A 16,545-nucleotide genomic window follows, 5' to 3' on the forward strand; every position below is an offset into this window, starting at 1 on the left:
CAACGTACCAATTTGCAGCCCTCTAGCCTCGATAGATTTTAAGATCTGAGGTCGGACAGATACCCATCTCAACCGATCTCTTTTAACAGAAAACATCAAAAGGAAATGAAATGCAACGAAATTTTATCAAACTTTCTAAAAAGATATTTTGTTTTTCATTGCACGGTTTATAAGAATAACCACGAGAGAATATATATATTATATATATATATATATATATATATATATATATATATATATATATATATATATATATATATATATATCTGGAATACAAAGGAAGAAGAACACTCGTGCAATCCATCACCTGATTAGAACCCCTCGAGATTCCTCATGCCTGGTGCAGGACTCTCCACCTCGGGAAACTCAAGGTTTTTCTCCTCAGTTCGAGGAAATACTTCTCACTCGGTCATTGTCACACCGTGGTGTTTGTTCGATGTTTGTTGCCACTGCTGTGCTGTGCTTTTCTAATGTTCAGTTTCTCAATAAACCTTCATTTCAGTGTAAATGCATCGAAAGAAATAAGCCTAGTACTAGTGCATTAAATTCCGAGTTTAGCTTATACAATTCAAAGCAAGAAATGTTACGTGTATAGTTGTGAAAATACACTTAAAGTTGCTCTGCAAAGACAGTTTCGTCGTCTCGTGGAAGGAAGGCTCTATTGTTCTCCGGTTTGCATTCCAAGCGATAGGGAATTTGTGGGAATAGTTCCCGAAAGACTGCGGTTTATAAGGCAGTTAATATCTATTAACGTTGATTTGGAGACTGACTCAGACGCTAAACTACTTCTCTCTCTCTCATCTCTCTCTCTCTCTCTCTCTCTCTCTCTCTCTCTCTCTCTCTATATATATATATATATATATATATATATATATATATATATATATATATGTAAGATAATACTAAAAAGCTAACCTACCGGTCACCCCTTCATAGGTGGCTGTTACCAAGTCTACCTTGGCTGTTATTTTCTGCCTCACCTCGTTCGGTTTTCTATTTACTGCCTCACCTCGTTCGGTTTCTCTTCAGTGCTATCAGAAGCAATTAACAAATGCCTTTTTGTTTTAAAATGTTGCTATTATGACAGAATGAACCTTCATCAGTGTAAGAGTAGTCATGCAAAGCTTTGCAAGTTAATATATAGTTTATGCTGAAACTTTAGCCATTCGCTAGTGAACCTACAATGTGATTCACAGATAGCTATTACAGCGAATTGGGAATATAACTGTTTTGCAGCCGAGCGATTTTACTAGGTATTTTTGTATACACTGCAGATGTATTTACAACAATCTATCTATAATAAATATAGATATATATATATATAATAGATATATATATATATAGTCATATCACATTTCCGTGATTCATATACATATTTCGGTGGTGTAGTAAGTAAAGCTTCACTGACGTTCCTGGGTTTTGAAAGGATCCACGGGTTCGCGCCCTGGTCCAGGCAAGCCTATTATCGAGAAAAAATTCTCCTTCGGTTAAGCATATATGAAAATATATTAATTCCGAGGTAGAGCGAATTAGATATTAAAGGACATTGTAGCTCGAAATATTATATATATATATATCATATATATATATATATCTATATATATATATATATATATATATATATCCGAAGGAAGTAGTAGGGAAAGGCATCCTCATCTTTCAACAGTTTATTAATGCCGACGTTTCGCGACGAATTCCAGATCGCATTTTCAAGGCTAAAAATATATATAAGTTTACGAACATTAATAATTGATCTAATTTAATTTATATTAAAAATGTCATGGCAACAGCTCTCAATAAAGTAAAAAGTTAAAAGTTAAAAGTTAGAGGTTAAAAGTTAAAAGTTAAAAGTTAAAAGTTAAAAGTTAAAAGTTAAAAGTTAAAAGTTAAAATTGAACAGCACCTCCAAAGTCAGACATATTAAAAGTACAGGACTTCACTAAAATTTCAGAAACACCTACCTATACAAAAGAAAGAGTAAAACTGACACAATATAGGTAAAAATACAGTGAGGCAGACCAGCTGCCCAAACTAGGCTATGAACAATTTTACAGAGGACGTTTGGGTATTTAACGACGGTACAGTCTTTTTAATAATGATAGATTCTAAAATTGTCAGGTTGTTGTTGTTCCGCAGTTGGCCCAAGATAGAAAAATCCTTGCTGTCAATATATGTTTTACATGTTTTTGAGTGATTCCGTATATTGGATTGTTCTGGATTAGATAACCTACTTACCAGGTTTCTATTGGCTTATGCCCCTGTGGGAATCAATTCGAAACCTTCAACAGCCTCCTCGTGCATCCCACGTATGTCCCGTGATCACATCTCGGGCAAGTATATTTATATATGACGCTGGACGAAAGCAGAGGACTGAGTTGGTCTTTGACTCTAAACAGCGATCCAATGATTAAGGGATTTTTGGGGATAATTTTCAAGTCCACAGCCGGAAACATCTTTTGAATAGTGGATGTGCATGTTCTCCTAAAGGTATCATCATGCAAGAAAGGGAAACTTGCAAACATCTTTAGTCTCGATACAGTAGATACCGATGTTGAATGCACCATTTTCTCTGTCAGCAGTTTGTTCAGAGATCTGAAAAAAGGTCGTGAAGGAAAACAATTATTATTAAAATAAGCTTTCACGACGAAATATCCTTTCTGGTGAAATATTTTAATAATAATTGTTTTCCTTCACGACTTTTTTTCAGAACTGCGGAACAACAACAACCTGACAATTTTAGAATCTATCATTATTAAAAAGACTGTACCGTCGTTTTTAAAAATACCCAAACCGTCCTCTGTAAAATTGTTTTTTCATAGCCTAGTTTGGGCAGCTGGTCTGCCTCACTGTATTTTTACCTATATTGCGTCAGTTTTACTCTTTCTTTTGTATAGGTAGGTGTTTCTGAAATTTTAGTGAAGTCCTGTACTTTTAATATGTCTGACTTTGGAGGTGCTGTTCAATTTTAACTTTTAACTTTTAACTTTTAACTTTTAACTTTTAACTTTTAACTTTTAACTTTTAACTTTTAACTTTATTGAGAGCTGTTGCCATGACATTTTTAATATAAATTAAATTAGATCAATTATTAATGTTCGTAAACTTATATATATTTTTAGCCTTGAAAATGCGACCTGGAATTCGTCGCGAAACGTCGGCATTAATAAACTGTTGAAAGATGAGGATGCCTTTCCCTACTACTTCCTTCGGAATATATATATTATATATATATATATATATATATATATATATATATATATATATATATATATATATATATTTCGAGCTACAATGTCCTTTAATATCTAATTCGCTCTACCTCGGAATTAATATATTTTCATATATGCTTAACCGAAGGGGAATTTTTTCTCGATAATAGGCTTGCCTGGACCAGGGCGCGAACCCGTGGATCCTTTCAAACCCAGGAACGTCAGTGAAGCTTTACCTACTACACCACCGAAATATGTATATGAATCACGGAAATGTGATATGACTTATATATATATAATATATATATATATATATATATATATATATATATATATATAATCATATGGCTTATTATACTTGTTTTCTCCATGATATCTTACCATTTATTATAGAATAGATTGTTGTAAATACATCTGCAGTGTATGCAAAAATACCTAGTAAAATCGCTCGGCTGCAAAACAGTTATATTCCCAATTCGCTGTAATAGCTATCTGTGAATCACATTGTAGGTTCACTAGCGAATGGCTAAAGTTTCAGCATAAACTATATATTAACTTGCAAAGCTTTGCATGACTACTCTTACACTGATGAAGGTTCATTCTGTCATAATAGCAACATTTTAAAACAAAAGGCATTTGTTAATTGCTTCTGATAGCACCGAAGAGAAACCGAACGAGGTGAGGCAGAAAATAATAGCCAAGGTAGACTTGGTAACAGCCACCTAAGAAGGGGTGACCGGTAGGTTAGCAGTTTAGTATCTTACAAACTTGTGAATGTGTCAGGTGCGTTTCCTTGTTCAGCTACTCATGCGGATGCTACAAGACTAATATGGCAACTTTTAGACACTGAATTCACGTCAGAGTTCAAGGGCAAGTCTGTTTTCGATATGAAATTCATTTGTGAGACTAGACGCAATCTAGGAATGGCTGAAGTTTATAAACCTGTAAATACAACTAATGCAGAGACGCATGGAGCCTTCGGGACAGTCAATTTTTTGGCCATATAGAAATGAAATATATTTAATGATGAATTAATAGAGAAGCTTATTTTAAAGAAAAATAAGAGGGAAGTTATAAATACATCCTAAGTGGGAGAGACAGAACGAGAGGAATTCGCAATGATGGAATGGTGGGTCTGGCGTACTTGCATGCAACGCTAATACCGGTAGTTTATTTTTGTTATTACAAGCCCATTATGAAAATACAAATATAAACTCTTTATTGAATGCTTTCACATTTTTAAAATAAGCGTTCCTTAGCTGTTTGTACGTCCACTCAAAAGTTAAACAGACAACCATAACCTTTCCGACAACAGTCCGGACAAGTGGTATCTGGCAACTTACAGATGGAGTCACCTCACTCGACAACTAATAATGATTGGAGAGGTTGAAGAGTTTCCCGCCTTTTCTTTCTCAGTTGGATTTCTCGCTCTACTGTGACGTCTTGACTATATGGTACTGGATTAGAAGATGGTGCTAATATACTTCAAAGCCCCTTGGTAAGATTCACGATTTTCAGCTATGTGAAAGCTTTGATCACAGGTCTAGTGTTTTGATCTTGCTAACATCTTGTTTGCCTGATGTTATAATTAACATTTTTCATTATGGGTATTATAATGAATTATTCATTCTGTAGGTAATTAGATCTAATTCATTTTGGATATCTAGAATAAACAAGTTGGATACAAAGTATTTAAAGAAAATTACATAGATAAACAACTTACAAAGCAAACCAATCTCTCAGACAAGCAACTCACAAAGCAAACTCTCTCTCTCTCTCTCTCTCTCTCTCAGTATTTTATGTCGTTCCCTACAGCTAATTATCTCATCAAACCTTGTCATGGAACCAATGCGTCCAATGCGTCTTTCACAAATTATTTTTTTTTACGCTTAGGCCGAAGTGACCACATACAGAATTGGCATGACTAGTAATAGGGTATTTGTTTGGCCACCATCCCGTTTGTTAACAGAGTAACAATAGATATTCTATTTGGAGTAATTCCTAAGTTTTTTCTTGGTATTCAGGAAGTTTGATGTTCGGATGGCTTCTAAACTACTGTTAGATTTTGTAGTTATGAAAGGTTGAATTTTCCATCAACATTATATTAGGACTAGGTATCATTGCTTATTACCAGTTGTTCAACATTTCGCGGGTCTCTATTAGTTTTCCCAAACATCTGTCAAATATCTATGGTCAAGACCTTCCGTATTCCTACTATTCTGCAAAAGTTTAGTATTTGTACGCTCATGTCTAGAAAGAAGATAATAGGCCTAATGGATAATTGTAGAAAATATCGTTAAAATGCTAAATATTAATTCCAGTAATCTACGATATACCATAAAATGGATTAAACGGTTAAATTGTGAAATTCAGAATAGGTGCGTTTATCCATGCATGCCTGGTTCCCATTTTTTTTAAATGAATAATCCTTCTATACGCTTACGAGAGAGAGAGAGAGAGAGAGAGAGAGAGAGAGAGAGAGAGAGAGAGAGAGAGAGAATGTAATGTATTTATCTCGTATGTTAAGCCTAGATGCATTTTTTTTCTCTAACGTTGTTGGTGCAAATACCAAACGCAGAATACTGAAAAAGGAAACAATAGAGTTGCAGTTAAAAACGCAGTTGCTGTTTCCGATTTCAGAAAGGTAAATATTTGAAATAGCACCGCGTCACTGAAGCGAGTGGCGTGGAAAGCTATTTCTTCATAGTATCGCCGTGACTTGGCTGCATCAGAAAACAGAGACCTTGAACAGGAGTAAAGAATGTCGACAAATATTTATGTCGAAATATTTCAAATGCAGATGCAGTTTCAGGGGTTAAAAAATATGTTACAGTGGGTTTGTGTTCATACCAGTGTATTTATAACTGTTTGGAGTCGTTTGCTTACGTCGAAAGCTCTCTCTCTCTCTCTCTCTCTCTCTCTCTGTTTTGATGCCGTTATACAAGTCAAGAGGAAGGTACTCAGTTCATGTCCACATAACGTTCAGTGTTATTATTCGTTATTATAGTGTATGGTATTATCGGCTCTCTCTCTCTCTCTCTCTCTCTCTCTCTCTCTCCGTGTGCACGTGACATTCAGCAAGTTGACATTAGTGTCTTGTAACAGTTATTATTCGTTATATATAGTGTATGCTATTACTCTGTCTGTCTGTATCTCTCTCTCTCTCATACACTAATATGGCATCGCTAATAATGAAAAACATTTTAACAAGTTAGCAGTATCGTATAGAGGGAGAATCATTCTTTTAACGTGAATTTAAAATAATTTTCTCTGTCAAATGCTGGTACAGACGAAATTATAAGCAGATTCATTTAAGGTAGATTCTTGCGCCTACGAGACGTTTGTTTGGCGGGCTCTGATTGGCTGGTACCGGGAGGTAGACCGCTTGCTCAGTCTCATTATTTTCTACTGTGGCTTAGAAAACTAGCAATATTATATTTATATTTCTACAATCAACTCACACTTTGCTCAAGATAGGAAAATTTTGGTTATACCCTAGGATTCGGTATTAATTGTACAACTAAGTCATCTTTTCCTGAAAACAATAAGATAAAACACAAAGGAATTACAACGAGTAAAAGTGAAAAGAGAAACATTTAATTCTTTATACCTGTTTTTATTTATCATCGGATTTTGCATCATTAACGCGATTAAGATAAAATAAAACTTGTGTTTTTATACAACAAATTCACCCTGAATACGCTGGTGCTTTCAGATTTTGGATGCGTGTGAAATGTGAGGAGAAAATGAAGAATATGTCATATTATGTTGCATCAGTAAATGATTCAAGTTTGACGGTATTGCTGAGAGAATGAGATCTGCAAGGCGCCGTCGTTGTGTTTGTTGCGTCAGCGAGAGATTTGAGTTGCCAATTAGCGATATAAAAGGTTGCAGTTTCGACAATATTTACCATGTTATATTATTACATTTTCTGGAAATACATACACAGAATTTCCATTATAACTGTCGAACATTTTAAATCCAATATCATATAGTATGTCTGGGCATATCTGATAAGGAAAAAAGAAAAAATAATAATCAGATGGGTGCATCTGGTATCGTTAGCTCAGATCCATGCGGGCCGCGGGGAGTTCAATCCAGCAAAGAAGTTGAACTCTGTGGAAAGACGACTTCACACTCTTCAACTCAGCCTAAACTTTAATCAGGTTGTTTCAAGATATTGTTTCTAATTTTATTTTATGAATATATTTTCAAATGAAAGAGACATCAGAGACTTATTTGAGTGATATGAAATAATAATCTCAGTGAAGTAATAAACAACAAATAATTAAGAAAGATTGACTTCCTATCAGGCTGAGTCAAGTACGGCTGCATCATAATAAGACATATTCTTCATTTTCTCTTCACATATTGCATGCATCCAAAATCTGAAAGCACCAGCGTATTCAGGGCGATTTTATTGTATTAAAATACAAGTTTTAATTCATCTTGATCGTATGACTTATTAAAAATCCGATGATAGATAAAAACAGGTGTAAAGATTGAAATTTTTTCTCTTCACTTTTACTCGTTGTAATTCCTTTGTGTTTTATCTAATTGGTTTCAGGAAAAGATTATTTAGTTGTACAATTAATACCGAATCCTTTGGTATGACCAAAACTTTATTATCTTTTGGAAAACGTGAGATAAATGAATAAATATAAACATAATGCATGTTTTCTAAGTCACAGACGAAAATATGACACAATGAGCGAGCGGCCTACCTCCCGGTACCAGCCAATCAGAGGCCGCCAAACAAACATCTCGTAGGCACAAGAATCTACCTTAAATGAATCGACGACAGCGATTGCAATTATATTCATAGCCAGTACTCCCCGTCCACGCGTCCGTACCTACGCCTTTTGAAAGTAGGTTACATAATTTAAGAATAATAGATTAGCTTGGATGAGATGAGATGTTTCATTACAGAGAACAAGAGACGGATAATATAAAACAAAGCGCAGTGTAAGGGAGATGAACGAGACGAAATCAGCTTATGCTCATTTTAATTATATAAAAAAGAGCATATTAGATTCAGCCTCGCAGAGATAATTGTTCTACGCAGAGATGAACTTCATTATGAACCAACAACATCTGCCTCGAACGGTTAATGAATAGCGATTTCTAAATGCATGACGTTTGCGAATTTCGAGCTCATTTGAGCTTGACCGAGAATGATGTTAGTTTTGATGGATGTTTGGGGAGATTTTTCATCTGTCTTTTATTTGTATCGAATTAATGAAAATCTCTGATCACTTATATGCTTAAAGAAGGCTTGTGCTCATTTTTAGAAGTCTATAAGTCTTCATTGAAAAATAGTGCTAAATCATAAGGACTTGAAGCGCCGCAGTGGCGTGATCGGTATGGTCTTGTCCTGCCACCTCGGTGGCCTCGAGTTGTCCTGCCACCTCGGTGGCCTCGAGTTCAATTCTCGGGCATTCCATTGACGAGTCAGAGATGTGTATTTATGGTTATAGAAGTTTACTCTCAACGTGGTTCGGAAGTTACGTAAAACCGTTGGTCCCGTTGCTGAATAACCATACTAACAAATATAAGGTCTTGACGTTGCTATAATTTCATGAATGATTTTCTTCCAATGCCGTGTCCTGAGGACGTTCAAATCTCATGTACACACTTCTTTACTACTATAGTGAATTATTGTATTTAAATACAAGAAATTGTTACCTGAGGGATTTATTTTGTTATATGGCTCACCTCCATAAAATCTTACCCCTTATCTCGTCATATTACGGTGATACTCTAAAACTCGCTAAATTCAGACCCTTCTTTTCCCTGACAACTCAAACTGGCTTTCTAAATCGCCGTTACTTTAGATGCTACTGAAAAGAGTATGCCTCATAGGTGGTGGGTCCTTCCTGAAAATATGTAAGCATCCAAACCGTCTGAAATTCAGGAATTCAATGGTTCACACGACTGAACTGTCAAACTCGCAGTATAGGGGGATCCACTGAGGAATTGAGAGATGAATCCTGATTGTGGTGGTTTGGCCACAGATGTAAACAACATTTTCACTTAGAACTGACGTTAGCATCAACGTCCGTCATATGCAAACACTGTAAGAGAATATTCTTTTATCTTTTATTGTGAAAGTGAATGTAGGTATGACAGCTTGTGACCTTTAAACCACCAACCAATGCGTTAACGTTTTAAACCGTATAAAACTATTAGTTCATATTGGTTAAGGATTATGAATGTTCACGTGTGTTTACATAAAGCGTGTGTGGATGAGAGAGAGAGGGGGGGGGGGGGGGTTGCAAAGGGGTAGAGGAGGCGTTAAATATATTAATTGAATGGGGTTTGCAGAATTATACTTATCAGCATTAACTAGGAATATAAGAATTCATATTAGAAGGAGTGAAAGTTGCCTATTGCAGTGGTGTACATAATAATAATAATAATAATAATAATAATAATAATAATAATAATAATAATAATAATAATAATAACAACACAAGGAAAACTATAACAAAACAGCTGGTGACGACGTAATACAAGAGTCAGTGAGGAAAGCGTGTGAATACATTTATATGCATTTATAAACGAGAGAGAGAGGCTTTACAGATGGTGACAGACGTCACCTGCAGTTCAGGAGTTGGAGTCAGTAATTGAGTTTGTGGGACTTGACGTCGCAGGTGGGTGTTACGAAGTATTGGCCTGTAGGAGACGCCGACGAGGAAGGAAGGCTGGGTTGTGTATCCTAAGGGAACGGAGTTACATAGTATATACTCCTATAGTAGATTCACATTAACCGTGCATTTGATGTTTAGCCCGGTCCCTCCCTTACGACGCTCCTGATTGGCTGTTGATAAGCCAATCACAAGGCTGATAACTCTCAGTCTCTCTCGAGAATTCACAAAGCTATGATCTTTGTTCCACCTCTCCTGAAAGACGTATCCCTCGGGAGAAGTGGAACATAGATCCTACCCATGTAAACTCTCGAGAGAGACAGAGTTTCCAGCCCTGTGGTTGGCTTATCAACAGCCAATCAGGAGCGCCGTAAGGGACGGGCCTAGACATCAAATGCGCGCTTGATGTGAATCTACTATAGTCCTGATCATTCAGTACCATACTCTAGACAGCTCTCAGTGTTTTCAGATACAGATAGGCAATTTCTGAACGGTCTTTTTAAATTGAATATCCAAGTCCTTTATTCCCTGACTAAGTATCCTGAACTTTGTTCCTCTTCAACTGGTCGTCTTCTAGTATCAGCTACTATATGTACAGACCCTTTGCTGTCAACTTTCTTTTATTTATCGATTTAAGTTTACCACATATTTTGGTTTGTGATTTCACCATCATCACCTAAGCAGGAATTTTCAGATTAGCGACACCTTCGTCTGCTTGTAGTGCTTGAGTTTTCTTCTCATTTGTCTAGTTTTTTAATCTTTTTTTTTCAAATTGGATGGACTGATATTGAGAAACAATGTTTCCCTGAGGTAGCCATAACTCCAAGTCGAAGGATAATCGAATATCAACTTGAAATTGTTAAAATTTACGGTGTATTATTTTTCCGTACTAATTCTTTGTACCAGAATGAAACAGTAAATATTTAATATCTGTTATTTTTAACATTTCTGAAGGTTTGCAACAAAGCCCTTTCTTTTTATTTCGCTTTTATCCATTGGTTATGGCTGCTCATCTTTCGTTAAACTAAATTTATGCATTTTCATTGATATGCAGTTTCAGGCTATAACTCTCTTCTATAAAATGACTTATGTTACTTTATGATCCGTTTCATAAACCTCTTTCATATATTTTGCAAATTTTGGTAAAAATTCCAGAGGTCTAGACGCTTGGGACTGGCATATTTTATATGCATATGTTTTTGATGATTTTTTTCATATTTTGCTATTCCTTTCAATTTAATTGGCAGTTCAAAACTCTGTCATGATCTACGTTATAAAACTCCATATTTTCATCTTCATGTTTCATTAATATTACTTGTATATTTTATTTTACCTAGCATATCTAATACAACTTTATATCCTCTCCGCTCTTTCTCAACCCCAGTTCATTAAAAAATCATCTTATTTCGTGACTGTATAATGATTCGATTCTGTATCTCCTTCATGAAAAAAAATAAATAAATAAACAAATAAAAAATAAAAAAGCTCTTTGAGAATCATAATTTATTTCCGTCTTTCAGGAATGAAAACTGCCATCTTAGATGCTATGGAGGTTCAGACGATGACAGAACTGACTGAGATTTACATTAATTCGGCGGAAAGGTTCTGAATACTGCAATACTACTCTTCCACCCGATAACTACCCAACCACGTATGCGCGTTGATGGTACCGTTGCAGGCGCCATTTGCGAAGTCCAGAAGATTAACACAACCTACTTTGGTAAGTCAAGTTTCTTCTTCGATTGTGAGTTCGAGGCGTTGTCGATTGCTTTTGAGAGAGAGAGAGAGAGAGAGAGAGAGAGAGAGAGATTTTTTGCCCGTTTTGACACAAAAACTGGGAAGAGTTCTGTCGATCTTGTATGCATGTGGAATTGTGCTTTTTTTTTTTTTTTTTTTTTTTTTTTTTTTTTAATAATACACACGCGAATCAATAGTGGCAAATATTTTTTATACCATTCAGATTTATCTAAAGATTCAAAAAGCATCACTTCCGAACGAATTCTCATTTAATCTCATTTCACAGTCGATGGAATTCAAACTTTTTTATCCCTTCAACTAAAACAAGGTACAATGAAGAAACTTTTCTAATTTACAGACATATTCACTTACAGTAGAGATAAAAGAAAATAAACGAAACAGTTTCTGGTAGAAGCTTCATTAAAACATTCACTAGGAAATGAACATATATATTCTCATTTGAAAATGGAATAGAAATTTTGCTACGTTTTTATAATCGTAGAATGTTTGTTTTTTAGTATGACGAGGAAAGTCGCATGTGTTAACGCTAACTCGGGGAGTAAGCCTACAAACTACATTGTTGTTGTTGCGGGGGTAGGGGTTAGGGAAGCCCTATGGAAAAGCTGAAAAAGGTGTTTCGCGTTGAGTTAAAGATACAGGAATTTTAGGATAGGGTATTTATGATGTATTTATTAGAATGAAAATGTAAAAAATAAATGATGTGTATGTTAAACAGTATACAGAAAAATTACTTCTAATAAAATTATAGCATCTTTATTTCAATTTTCGTTGAAACAACGTGCTATTTGACTGTAGAGTTTAGCGCATTTTAATTTACGTCAAATTGAGAGTATAATGTTTACAACTTATGCACGACAGAAAAAAAAAAAAAAAATCTTGCATGCGACCCGAGTAAGCTGGTGGTCGGATCGAGCCTTGTTTTTATTCGGAACCCATAACTGACTGAAGAAATGAGCAGGGTCTTGGAAATTAAATATTCTCGTATCGAGAAACGGAAACAAAGCTCTATCAAAAAGTGTGAGTTAGTTTCTATTCAGAATCTCTCTCTCTCTCTGCCCAATTCTCTCTCTCTCTCTAACTCTCATTCGCAATCTCTTGCTGCGGTTTGGCAGGACGGCCGTATTTTATTACCCTGATAATTTTCCTGAATAAATCCAGGGGATCCTTATGACAAAGACTTTCCACTTGCCTTTCCGCCTAACTTGCCTCCTGCTAATTGCCTCCTGCTGCCTTCCCGCCACGCTCGGTGTCTCCTCTTTCTCCTCCGTTTGAGGATGTCATTAGCGGAGGACGGTAATCTCCACTGCCTTCATATTTTTTTTGTCCGAGATCAGACCCTCTACGTGGTGTGCCTTCAGATCTTGAACCTTGAATAACGAACATGAATTTGAAGTAACGTGTTTTGTCAGCTCTTTTACCTTCCCACTGACAGAGCCAATAAAAAAACTATGCGTGTTTTTGTTATGTTCCCTCATTTTCGTTCATTAGTTTATAGTTTTCTGCCAAAGAAAGCTATATATGGTTTTTTGTATGTCCGTCCGCCTTCAGACCTTAATAACTGCAGAGGCCAGAGGGCTGCAAATTTGTACGTCGATCATCCTCCCTCCAATCATCAAACATACCGAATTTCAACTCTCTAGTCTTAGTAGTTTTGATCTTATTTAAGGTTAAAGTTAACCATGATCGTGCGTCTGGCACCGCTATAGGTCCCAACTGCTGATCATCCACCCTCCGATCATCAAAAATACCAAATTTCAGCTTTCTAGCCTCATTATTTTTGTCTTATTTTAAAGTTAAAGTTAACCATGATCTTGCGCCTTGCAAACTATAGGTCCCAACAACACAGGCCACCACGGGGCTGTGACATCTCTCACTTGTTTTCACAGAGACGTTCCTCGCGGGATGGTATCAGCGATTCTAGTTGCCAGACATCTCTAGATCGACATACGACCTAACTGAGAATCATCTTGGGATGGAGAAACAAAACATGGAGATGAATTCTTGTCCCGTTTTGTCACATTTGTCTTCGTTCAAAACCCAGTCAGATGTAGAACTCTTCGTGGAGCATTCGCGATAAAAAATAGTTATATATCCGAAGGCGTTTTAGAATCGCTTTCACTTTCAATAACCGATACATCATATCAGATCCAGCTTTCGAGGATATTGGGTGCTGTTTCTCTTCTCTATCTTTCTTTCATTTTAGAAGATATTTTGCTCTTCGCTTGCTTTGGCGTTTATCTAGACTTTAAGATAGTTTTCTCTCCGAATACTTTGACAGATATGTGGACTTTAAGATAATTTTCTCTCCGAATACTTTGACAGATATGTGGACTTTAAGATAGTTTTCTCTCCGAATACTTTGACAGATATGTGGACTTTAAGATAGTTTTCTCTCCGCCTACTGTGACAGATATGTGGACTTTAAGATAGTTTTCTCTTCCCTTACTTTAATAAGTATGTGGAAGATAGTTTTCTCTTCCCTTACTTTGACAGATGTGTGGACTTTAAGATAGTTTTTTCTTTCCTTACTTTGACAGATATGTGGACTTTAAGATAGTTTTTTCTTTCCTTACTTTGACAGATATGTGGACTTAAAGATAGTTTTCTCTCCGCCTACTTTGATAAATATATGGACTTTAAAATAGTTTTCCCTTCCCTTACTTTGATAGATATTTCGACTTTAAGATACTTTTTTCCTCCGCCTACTTTGATAGATATGTGGACTCTAAGATAGTTTTCTCTTCCCTTTCTTTGACAGATATGTGGACTTTGAAGATAGTTTTCTTTTACCTTACTTTGACAGATATGTGGACTTTAAGATAGTTTTTTCTTCGCCTGCTTTGATAGACATGCGGTCTTTGAGAAAGTTTTCTTGTCGCTCACTTTATTGGGTCTGTGGACTTTCAGCTATTTTGCTCTTCTAATATTAACCCACACAAAGTAATATGTATTTTGGAACTTGTATAATATAGATCACCTTTACTTCAATGAGGTTATGATCCACATAAATTTGCAGATAAACTGCAGGATTTGCAATCTCCTTCTGACGGTCGACGGTCGAATCATCCCGGTTTGCTAAAAGGAACCCATAATCCTGACATTATTTCCTACTGCTCCTGAAATATGGACTTCTTTGCGTAAAAACGACGTGATAAATTCCATACTGTAGCCCTCTGTAGATGAAAGGGTCTACTGCATAAGGAAATAATGCGAGCGTTTGCCCAGGGGAGATGATAAATTAAATTTGAATGTTATATAGCGAGTTGGAAACGCGCACGATTGGGGACACCTACGTATATACAAATAAGCGTTGTATCTTTTTTTCTTTAGTTATGATCCAACTCAAAACCATAATATTTTCCAGTGTATTACAGTATCTCTCTCTCTCTCTCTCTCTCTCTCTCTCTCTCCAGTTTCTTTCCCCATCTTACATACATACATACATACATACATACATACATACATACATACATATCATATAGTATCTCTCTCTCTCTCTCTCTCTCTCTCTCTCTCAAGTTCCCTTCCCCATCCTATTTACATTATATATTTGTACATACATACATACATACATACATACATAACACACACCTCCACACACACGCACATACACACATCTTCTCTCTCTCTCTCTCTCTCTCTCTCTCTCTCTCTGTTCTTCTCCTTGTGCGATATCGACCACGTCATATGTCTTTGAGAGTCTTCATGGACAATGTCCCTCCCAGTTCACACATTATTTACTGAAGCTTCCCCTCCCTCTCTGTTTACTATCGTTCGTCTTTGATGTCACTGGACTTCTCGTTGCCCCCTTTCTTGGACCTGCCAATTTATACCCTTGTAACCCGTTCTGTCTTTGGGCGTCTATGTTGTTATGTGTTTTCGTGTATGTAGGTATGTATGTATGTATGTGTGTGTATGTAATGTATGAGTATGTGCGTATCGTATGTGTTCATATATATATATATATATATATATATATATATATATATATATATATATATATATATATATATATATATATATATATATATATATATATATATATATATATACACACGATGTAAATATAATGTGTAAGGAAACTGGAGAGAGAGAGAGAGGCGACAATATTCGAATGCTGTCAGGTCACATGCCCCGTGCCCACCATCCATGTGAGGGTAATGCAAAATTCTCGTTGTGATACGGGGAAGACAGGCGCACTGCCATTAAGACGTCAGTCCTCTAAAACTGCCGTGGAAAGAAAAATTTAGGAAAATCCCGCCGCCCCTCCCCTCGTCAGGAAAATTCAGCAGGTGAGGTCACAGCTTAAAGGGGCGGTGTCCATCTGGAAGGAGTGTGTGTTTATCTCGAGGATATTAATCATCTCAGTCGCCTCTGGCTAAAACCGTGAAATTCCAGTATTGAAAACAATTCGCTCCCAACTTTTTTGTTTTTTCACCCGAAGGGTTTAATGATGCAGTTACCGAAAATCATATCTTCCCGAAAAAATGCTCAATTAATTCATTGATATAAATAATCACTTACTCGGGAGTAAGCCTAGAAACTACTTTGTTGTTGTTCTTGTTGGGTAGGAAAGGTCGATGGAAAAGCCTGGAAAGGTCTGGAAGAGGTGATTCACGTCGAGTTAAAGATACAGGAATTTTAGGATACAGTATTTATGATTTATATATATATTTATTAAAATGAAAATGAACAAATATATAATATACATGTTTAATAGTACAGAAAAATTTATCTAATAAAATTTAGCATATATATTTAATTTAATTTTCATTGGTGAAACAGCTCGCTATTTGACCTTAAGATTTTAGCATGTGTGCGTGTAAGCTGGGATGTCGGATCACGCCTTGTTTATTAAGTATTCGTAGAGTTATTCTCTGAGGTTATTCCCGTCTGGATTATAGCTTCTATAGGTTTCTGTGACTGTAGAA

This window comes from Macrobrachium nipponense, chromosome 10 (genome assembly GCF_015104395.2).
Source record: "Macrobrachium nipponense isolate FS-2020 chromosome 10, ASM1510439v2, whole genome shotgun sequence".
NCBI classification, from domain to species: Eukaryota; Metazoa; Arthropoda; class Malacostraca; order Decapoda; family Palaemonidae; genus Macrobrachium; species Macrobrachium nipponense.